Source organism: Mirounga leonina, unplaced genomic scaffold (assembly GCF_011800145.1).
Source record: "Mirounga leonina isolate KUSES-001 unplaced genomic scaffold, KU_Mleo_1.0 Mir_126, whole genome shotgun sequence".
Lineage (NCBI taxonomy): Eukaryota > Metazoa > Chordata > Mammalia > Carnivora > Phocidae > Mirounga > Mirounga leonina.
In genome coordinates this window covers 5069115-5079862 of record NW_023270314.1, presented here as the reverse complement: position 1 = coordinate 5079862, position 10748 = coordinate 5069115, and the positions used below count along the sequence as shown (strand labels likewise).

Below are 10748 nucleotides of genomic sequence, written 5' to 3'. Positions count from 1 at the left end.
TTAAAATGTGCCCCACTGGTTTTGATGCATGGGGTTGTTGGACCACATGGAGAAAATATCAGCTTAGAGTTTACTTTTTCAAGCACTTACTTAATAGATGAGTCAGCTGTGGACCAGGGAGAGAGAATGACTATCAGGCAGGCTGCAGGTAGCAAAACACGCTTCCACTGGGTTAAACAGTAAGAAATTTTACTGTCTCATGAAAGGGAAATTCAGAGGTAAAGTGAGCTTCAGGTGTAGTTCAATTAGGGCCCCAGACCTGAATCTTTTGGGCCACTGAAATTCTTCCTTCTTGGTGACACGTCACCATGCTTGCTTCTCATGGAGCGAGATGGTGCAGTGGCCATTGGAACTGCATGTGTCCTTATTCGTATTCAGCACTCACTTCCTTTGATACTTCTAACCCTCTCTGAAGCCTCCCATCTCATTGGCCAGAACTGTGTCACAGGTCTATCTCTCAATTACTGATGGAGGAAGACAGAAATACCAGGATTGATCCACACTACGTCTTTCTTAGACTTGGAGTTGAAGTCAGATCCATAATCTGCCTTGCCTACTACTCAGTGGGCAAGGGTGAAATAAATATGGTGAAATTTTAAGGCTACGATGCCTAGTTTAAGAAAAGGAAGAATTCTCTTGAATTTAATTTTTGACTGAAATTGTGCAAATAGTCATCTCCATTTTCCAAACCTTTTCTGTTACCATTTTTTCTTTTTCCTAACATTATGCTTTGTGACTTTATTCTAGGATAGCACTGTAAACTTTAAAGTATTCAATATGTAAGAAAGTAACAGAGTTTTAATTGTATTTAATGAAGTTTCTGTTAGGAAATTCAATTAATATGTCACATCGGCTTGCTATTTCCAGTGAGTTTCATTATTGACTCTACTGCTATGGCAGTAGCCATGTCAGTGCTAAGACTGTGGTGTTGAACCCTCATGGACAAATCCTTGTGCCTATGGTGTATGCTTCTCAGCTATGGATTCACACGTGTATATGGGTGATTACAATGTCGTCTCAGTTCAGGCTGCTATAACAACACAGACTTGGTGCTCTAAATAGCGTGTATTTCCATTCTAGAGTCTGGAAATCTGTGATCAGGTTGCCATGGTCAGGTTCTTGGTGAAAGTCCTTATCCTGGTTATATCCTCACAAGGTCTTTCCTTGGTGCATGCAGTGAAAGAGAAATCTTGTCTTTTAATATTTTTATAAGGGCATGAATCCCACCATGGAGGTTCTGTGTTCATGTCTTCATCTAAACCTAGTTACTTCCCAAAGGCCCCACCTCTAAAAACCATTACGTTGGGGGTTGGGACTTCATATGAATTTGAGGGATGGAGACACAAACAATCAGTCCATATCAAATACTGTGTAGTAAGTGCTATGATAGGAGGAAGCATCAGGTGCTGTGGAGGTTGGGTTAGGAGGAACACCTAACCAAGAGTAAGAGGTCAATGTTAAAAACCCAGAGGGAGTAACATTTGAGCCAAGGTCTGAACTTTGAGCAGAATTTAGATAAAAAGGGATAGAAAAGGGAGTTTCCAGAAAAAAAAAAAAAGGTAAAGATGAACATGGTTTGGTTAAGGGAGCCTGGTGTTCAACATTTCAGTGTGTTTGGAGCAGAGATGGGATAGGTGGGGTGCAGAGTGACCAGTGGTATGGGTGGAGAGACCCTCAGTGCCAGATTCTTAAGGACCTTTGTAAGTTACACTGCAGAGTTGGGACTTCATCTTGGAGCAAATAGGAAGCCAATGAATGCCATTTAAGGAGGCAAGTGCCATTATGGAATCTGTACTTTCAAAGGATGACTCTTTGAGTCCAGAAGTCCATTGACAGATGGGTGGATAAAGAAGATGTGTGTGTGTGTGCACATACACATATACACACACAATGGAACATTACACAGCAGTCAAAAAATGAAATCCTGCCATTTGTAATGACATGGATGGAACTAGAGGGTATTATGCTAAGCGAAGTAAGTCAATCTGAGAAAGACAATTATATGATCTCACTGTTATTTGGAATTTAAGAAACAAAACAAGATCATAGGAGAAGAGAGGAAAAAATAAAACAAGATGAAACCAGAGAGGGAGATCAACCATAAGAGACTCTTAATCATGGGAGGAAACTGAGGGTTGCTGGAGGGGAGGGGGGTGAGAAGATGGGGTAACTGGGTGGTAGACATTAAGGAGGGCACATGATATGATGAGTACTGAGAATTATATAAGACTGAGGAATCACAGACCTGTACCTCTGAAACCAATAATACATTATATGTTAATCGAAATTAAATAAAAAAATAATAAAATACTTTGGCATTAAAAAAAAAAGGATGACTCTTTGGGTGAATAGTGGATTTCAGAAGGGTAAGGTAAACCTTTCAGAAGGATAGTTCTTAGTGATCCCCGTAAGGAATGAAGGAGGCTTAAGGTCAGTCTGAGGTAGCAGAGGTATAAAGAAGTTAGGTTGAAGAGGAATTTAAGAGATTGAATCAGGAAGCCTTTGTGATTAAATGAATATAGTAATGTAGGAAGGAGACTTGCAGAATAAGTGCACAGGTGTCTGATTGGGAAAACTGTCTAGTTGGTGGTACCAGCCACTGTGATAGCCAGAAATTGAGTGATGCCCATGGACCTTTTTCAGCCCAATAGTATCTTAAAAAAAAAAAAAAAAAAAAAAGATTTTATATGAGAGCGAGAAAGAGAGAGAGAGACAGAGAGAACAAGCAGGGGGAGAGCAAAGGGAGAGGGAGAAGTAGACTCCCCGCTGAGCAGGGACACTGAGATCATGACCTGAGCCAAGCCAGACACCCAAATGACTGAGCTACCCAGGTGCCCCAACCCAATAGTATCTTTTTTTTTTTAAATTTATTTATTTGTCAGAGAATGAGACAGAGAGGGAACACAAGCAGGGGGAGTGGGAGAGGGAGAAGCAGACTCCCCACTGAGCAGGGAGCCCGATGCGGGGCTCGATCCCAGGACCCTGGGATCATGACCCGAACCGAAGGCAGACGCTTCACGACTGAGCCACCCAGGCGCCCCAACCCAATAGTATCTTTAGGGATTGAAGATAAACATGGTTGAGTGGGAAAAGTGATACATTTTGCATTTTCAACTCTTTTGTTCTTAAGTTTCTGGTTTTATGTCAATACTGCTAATATACATATAAACATTTTAAAAATTGTACATATTTTTTCAGCTCTTCCTTGAAGCCCTTCTGATTTCTATCATTGAAATAACAATGCAATAACTTTCTCCTTGGCACTTTATGCATGTATTACCACACAGCTACATCAGTTTTGAATTGTGTTGGGGTTTTGCTTATATTTTCTTGTGTCTTTATTTTTGATTTGTCCTCATTAGCTTCATTATTAAGCTCTTGGGAGTACCCTACCTTCAGTTCCTCTGTATCTTATTAAGATACCTGATTGTGTTGATTTAATAAAGGTCTTGACCAATTGGGATGTCCATAACATAGAATGTAAATGTGGATTCTGGCAAGGTTAAACATTATGTAAAGTTAAAACAAACTTACACTCCAGGCCTGGGAGGTTAGATATGCTGGAAATTATTTCTATTCTCATTAATGTATAAAGCTATCAGAAAAGTATTGCATATGTATTTTTTGTTATATACTGACTCTATGCAGAGGACCAGTAAATGGATGAAGTATTTGATGATAAAAGCTTCTGCACAGTAATTATTTTCTCATTACTGCAACAGATAGAACTTTCTGAAATAAAATATAATCAAGTCTCTATCAATAAATCCAAACCAATCAGACTCCTCTCACTTGTTTCTTATCACTGACAGCAATCTTGAAATTCCTTGAAAGCTGCGAAAAATTTTACTGTAGCATCAAAGAAAACTATATGAAGAAAATGAAATGTATGATAATTTTTTTCAATTTTCTAGGTTGAGCGTAAATGTTGCCAGAGCGGACAGTCGTACATATCCAAGCACTTACATGCGCAGCATGTCTGATTTAGTATTCAAACACTCAGACTCGTTTTATGCTCTCAAGTTTTGCAATCATTTTTCCTTAAAGGATCTCTTTTTTGTTCATGTTTTTATAGGGTACCTGGGATGCCACTGTAGTTTATGGTCTTTAAAATTTTTGGCAAAAAATAAATAAAAAGAAAGCAACTAAACTCTTGCTTTCCTATAAATCCTATGAATATTTTCATTTTTAGAAAAACTTGCATTATGAATACTGTTTGGCTGAGTGTTTAAAATTCTGAGCCACAAGGCCATATTTGGTATCCTTCTTATTTCTTGTCTTTTGAATGGATTATCTCAGAGCAAATGTCTATGGCTTGATTTTTTTTTTCTTTGCATGTATCTATTGGAACGATTCTTTAATCCAATTCAGCCCCATTATTCTATCTTTTATTATTGACTCGTATGTGCAGAATCATTTCAACTGATCCTGCAGGTCTTTATTTAGCTCTATTTTAAAATATGTTGGGTTATTATATTTGTTCTATTTGCCTTCGTTTCTTCATCAAGAAAATCATGGATCTGTCATCCATATGTTAAAAATCAATTACCTTTAATTTTATCGTTAACTTTATTGTAGTCAACTTTTGTATTTTTCCTTTATACTTTTGGGAAGCCTGTCAAATTTGACCGATAATTCTTGATTTGAATTTTACATTGTTTATTGCTTACCGTCTCTAATGTTCTTTTGAATTCCACTGTGGCTTTATAAATGACCTATCATTCTCCTATACAGCTTCGTTAGTACATTGTTTTGCCATGTTCGCATTTATACTAATTAGGATAGACTAGCCTATGCAGCAGGAATAAATAACTAAACCTGAAATCTCTGTAGCTCAATGAAAAAAACTGCATTTTTTTTTCATGCTGCGTATTCATCTGAAGGTGATGGTGTGCTCTGTTTCACACAGCCACTCGGTGACCCAAGCTGAGGGAGCCCCACCGTTATTTACCAGCACCATCTGGGCTATGTTACATTTTCAGTCACAGCACTGTGATTTAGTTTTTCTGTCTCATTGGCTGGAAGCAGTCACTGAGCCCAGCAAACTGTATGGACCTGGAAGGAGAGGAGACTCAGATATGAGTAGCACTAGACATCTCTATCAGAGCATTTATGAAATCAGTGGTTATTTTTAAAAATTGTTTTGAGTGTATAAAGCAGATACTGTTTAAACTTTACCTGTGTTTTTTTTTTTTTTCTCACCGTATCATTATTTTTAATGTCCAGCATTTACAATACGAGGGCCAGAGCTTTCTCCCCAACTCAAGTTTATAAATTCTCAATTGGCTTGTGAGGCCAATAGGGATACTTCTTCTTGTCTAATTTGGTTTCTGGGAAGACTTCATTCAGGTCCTCAATGGTCATCTGATCAAATGGAATTATATTCCTCATCTTCTCCAGCTCTTTTTCATATTCCTCAATCCTGGCCTTTGAGAGAGACAAAAACTTGGCACAACTTTTCACATCTTCTTTTTCTTCAGCATCCACCTGAACAGTATATTTATCCTCTGGAACAGGAAACTTCAGGGCATTAAACTTCTTCTCAAAGTCATCTACCAAACCAGCCTTCGCCACATTGGCTTTGTAGTAGGCCCAGTCGATAGCAGGTGGTTTCTCAGGGAGAGTATAGCCAATCTGGATGGTAAGTGTCTCATTCCAGGGCTTCAAGGAGTTAGCAATGGCCTTCTGGTTTCTGGGTATGATCTCCCCAAAAGCTATCCAGTCAATGGTTTTTAGAGCAAGTTTTCATGCAGCCATCTTGAGATCCTTCACCGACTCCGACGGCCCAGAGTCCACAGCAGCAAGGAACGGAACTGGGTCCTTTACCTGTGTTTTTGATGATAAAACCTTTTTAGAGGTATGACTGTCCTCTCCTTTGCTTTGGCAGAATCTAGAATACAAAGTATGAGAATATCGTGTTTTAATTAATGTATTTTAATATACTAAAATGATATTTATATTATATAAGATATTTACAGGCATCTTAAATTGTTTTCCCAGATTGAGTACTGGGAAAGTGGTTTGCCTCTGTGCCACTTACTGGGTTATTTCTTCTCATCACTGATTTGAATTGAATGATCATCTTTGTATACGAAATGCTCATGTTTTTTTTAAGCACCTGGTAGGGAAAAACATTACCTTTTTTTTTTCCATGAAATTTTCTTACTATTTGTATATATTTAACCTTCAAGTGAATTTTAGAATCATTTTCTCAGCCTAAGATTTCTGAAAAGGTGCATGAAGTGGTTGTACCTCATCAGTATTATGCATGATTAGTAGAAAGCCTTGAAACTATTTTTCGTGGAGTCAGATTCCTGGGTTCTAATCTCAGCTTTGCCACATATAGCCATTTGACCTTGGTAAAATACTAGACTCTGTATCTCAGTCTCCTAATCTCTGACATATCGATGATAATATCATCTACCTTAAAGGGATATTATAAAGGTGAAGGGTTAGTATTTGTAAAGCTCTTAGTACAATGTTTGATATTTTGTGTTAGTGGTCTTTTAAATGTAAATGAAGTAAATGAAAAATGTAATGCTGGACTACAGTAGAAATATGTGAGGTTTTTGAGAGTACTATGTAAGAAGAAATATATTTGTTCACATAGGAGGAAAAAGACATCATGTGTGAATATAGGCAGCATTGTTCTTCCTAGTGTTGGTTTTCAGGGCAGATGAACCATCATTGTACCTGATGTGATGTGTGAGGTCATCTGAGATTAGAACATTTGATATTCCTGAAGAAACATTAAAATTCCTATCAGGAGACCCATACATTCTGGGGGAAAGCCTACCCACTCCCACCCTCAAAGCATTGTTCTTCATAGTAAAGCTTGCTTCTAGAGGTCTGTAAATACCCATCTTCAGAAGAAATAAAGTTGTAGGTTGTGAATTTTTTAAATCAAAGATAGCAGTTCCTTAAAAAAATTGTGTGCAGGCAATCATATATATTATTCTGAATGTTTTACTTTTATGTCTCTTTGTTGGGGTATGCTAGAAGTTTTATGTGATTGTAATGTTGTTTAAATATAGGGTTTTTAAAAATCAGACTTTATATTTGAAGAATAATGAGATCTGCAAAGGCATAGCAAGATCTGACTAATGTCCATGATAAATTAATATTAAAATATGGAGATGTATGACCTGAAATATGGACAAACTATTTACATTGCCAACTGAAACATCACATGAATCATCTCATTTTAAAATGTTAGAAATCCTTTGCCTCCCACTGCAATAGCAAGAACTATAGGAGATGAACTATTTATTGCTGTGCTAGTGCAGAGCAATATACGTTTTTTATTACAGAATCAGGGAACAGTCCTCTGAGATTCTTACTGAAGTAGAATGGAGTGAATTTTTATTGATTTGTTATTTCATTAAAGGCGTCATTTTACCCTCTTGCTCTCTTGTAGTATGAGTGTTCAATAAATAATACATTCTCTCATACATGTTGCCATCGAAGAATTTGTTTGGCTCAGAATAAGCCAGGTGTTTCTGTTTCAGCCACCGTTCTGGCTTCTCTGTTGTTTCGCGTACCTGGACTGGTCCTTCTTAATTGTTTTGTGTGATAGGAATTCAGGTTGTGAGATGGAAGGTGGTCTGGGTCAGCAGCTGGATGCCCTGTGCTCGGTGGCCAGGTCACGGACACGTGCTGCTCGTACTGTCCCTGGCTGAGGTGTGCTGATGGTGACGGACCCCTGCCTGTTGTGCCTCCCTCGTAACTGATCGATGGAATCCACCTCAGAATGATGATCGGTAGCCGGGCCTGACAGCAGCCAGATGTAAAAGCAGCTTTGCCAGTGAGAAACTCATTTCGTGGTCAGATTCAGCAGGGAGCGTGGCTGTGACGCGAACTGTATTTTCATAATCCAGAAAACAAGTGACAAGACAGGTCTTTCCAGAGAGGATTATTTATATATTTCAGCCATGGTTCCTTTTGGTTTTATTTTTATTTTTTTAAAGATTTTATTTATTTATTTGAGAGAGAGAATGAGAGAGAACACGAGAGGGAAGAGGGTCAGAGGGAGAAGCAGACCCCCCGCTGAGCAGGGAGCCCGATGCGGGACTTGATCCCGGGACTCCAGGATCACGACCTGAGCCGAAGGCAGTCGCTTAACCAACTGAGCCACCCAGGCGCCCCTCCTTTTGGTTTTAATTAGAAATACTAGCAATGTCACTTTTAGGTTGTTCTGGTAGACCTGAAAAGGAAGGCAAGAGGAGACAGTTTTAAAATGATACATAGTAGGATATCAGTGAGTTTTTCGCTGAAGTCAGGATTAAATTAGAAAGCATCTTTGGTTATTTCCTGAAGTCCAGTCCTCTGTGAAACTACTGAGCTCTATACTGGAACTGCCTGATGAAAATGCATCTAAATGGGAGGAACTATACTTCTCCCCTGTCAGGTCTGACGTTGCCGCAGTTCAAGCCTTTCTTCAGGTAAGGAGTACGGATTACGGAGAGGGGTACGTGATTTGTACTATGGGGACTGCATTAAACTAGGGGTCAGATTTTTATTGTCAGATAAGAAATTTTTGGACAGGATATGTTCATTTTTATTCGTAGTATCCCATTTAGTCCTTCCGTCTCACTCTCATTAGAACCTTAGTTTACTGTTTTCTGTACTTGACCCCTAACACAGCTTGGCCCACGCTGGAAGAATATGACTGACTACAGTGAGTGTACTTCTCTTCAAAGATGTGTTTGTAATGATGGGCCACTCTGGGACCCTACTTAGTACAAATCACCTTTCATTTTCCAAAAGGTGGTCAATGTTGGATTTAGGAGTAGTTTTAAATGAAAGGTCATTTTACTTTCTACTTTAGCTTTCAAATTTAACATGATTCTTAAAAGGGCCATGGCATTATACCCTTTATAAAATAATGCATATTTCAATTACCAAAAAGCACTTTTGAACAAAATGTATATTTTGAAGCTACACTGTGAATTGTGCATGATTTTCATTAGGCTTTAAATACATAAATACCTTAGGTCATGACTCCTTCAACATTTGAATTCTTTTTGGATTGCACAAAGGACGTGCAAGTGATGCTAACACATGCATGGTGACACAGAACTGAGAAAACGGAAAAGGCAGAGGAATATCTGCAGCCAGGTATTGAGGACGAAATCAGTATTTTGATCCTTATTTCATGTGTTTGTGCTATTTACTGTTGGTTTAAAGGCCTGCCCATTCTCCCAAACTAAAAACAATAAGAGGTGAAAAGATATCTGAAATAAGAAATGTTAGTAAGAGGTCTCTAATGCCAAGTCAATAAACATTATAATCATGAGCTGTATTCCTTATTAATATTGGTTTACAATTTCCATTTACTTGTTAATGGTCTCTTGGTACTGCCTTGGGTTCCATATTTTTAATTTGATAGCATTTACTGTTTTTTTAATATAAAAGTAATAAATCATCATGTTAAAAGCTTCGGAAAATATGTTCAGTAAAAATTTAATGAAAAGCATTTGTAGGAAGATGATACATGATGAGATTTGCTTCAAAAGAATTTTAAATGAGAAAAGAAGTGGGATCTAGCCTGAAACTGTATTGGCCATGATAACTTTTGGGTACACAAATTCATTATGCTGTTTGCTTCACTTCCTTATCCTTTGAAAATTTCTCTAAGTAAAAGTAAAAACACCTCTCCTTCCACTTCTCAGAGATAACTGTTCCTTCTATGCACATACACATATTCATAAAAACACACTTACACATACACTTTTCAATTTAAACAAAATTGGCACCCCCGCAGGTGATGGATCCAATAGAGACTCCAGTAGAGACTCTGAGTCTGGTAGAGACCAGGTTGCTCTTCTTAAATGTCCTTGGCAGGGTCATGTGCAAAGCATCCATTTCAAGTTTGTTGACTTGTCATTGGGTGGTCAGGTTTGGTGAGGAAGTGACTTGTGTACTCAATTATGAGGGTTCAGCCCCCAAATACAATGAACTGCTATGTACATTGACACTAAACTATGGATAAAACAGAATTTGCTTGTGGTTAGACAGCTTGCATATCTTTCCATAGGATATGTGGGGAAAAGAAAAAGCAGGGAGGCTACCTCATTTTCATCCCCTCTTCCTTTGTACTGTTTACTCCTCTTCCTCTGAAAGAAGTGGAGGGAAAACTGAGTAGAACCTCAGAATGTTTAACTCTGAGAGCGAGGACTAAAAGAACTGGACTGCCACCCGCCCCCCCCTGTCCCCAGCCCCTCCAGTGTCCTCCACCCCAAGTCCTAGCATGTGTCAGTTTCATATGTACAAGTTCTTTTCCATCATGCAGGCAATAAAAAGGTATTTTCTGAAACAAAATTTCCAGAACAGATCCTTAGGTAACATGACTTGAGGGATCCTCTAGGTGCTAAGTGTTCCAGAATGATAATCCCTATAAAGACATTTAATTATAAATCTCTCATTTGCTTCAAGAGTATCTAAACTGTTTTTTACCTTGGTCCTTAGAAGAAATTCATAGGCTTTCAACTTTGCATGAATGGCTTTATCTTCTGGAGGTTTGTGAGAAGCATTCTTGGTAGAGTTGGCCCTCATCTACACTAATTTTCAGAACACTGGAAATAGGTATAGGTCCAGGTGTGGAGAAGAATCACATCGATTATGGGAAATTCATTTCCATTCATGAAGAAAATAGTTGCATAATTTTAAAATCCTTTTCTCAGTACAACTCATGTTCTTAGGACTAGCCTTCCTTTGCATGGGTAGTTGTTTTTGAATTTTTTTTTTCA

At 38.3% G+C, this 10748-nt stretch overlaps 1 pseudogene; it reads right to left on the bottom strand.

Annotated features, from left to right (window-relative positions):
* Positions 1 to 5200: 5200 nt before the first annotated feature.
* LOC118008537 lies at positions 5201 to 5757 on the bottom strand (annotated as a pseudogene).
* Positions 5758 to 10748: the final 4991 nt, after the last annotated feature.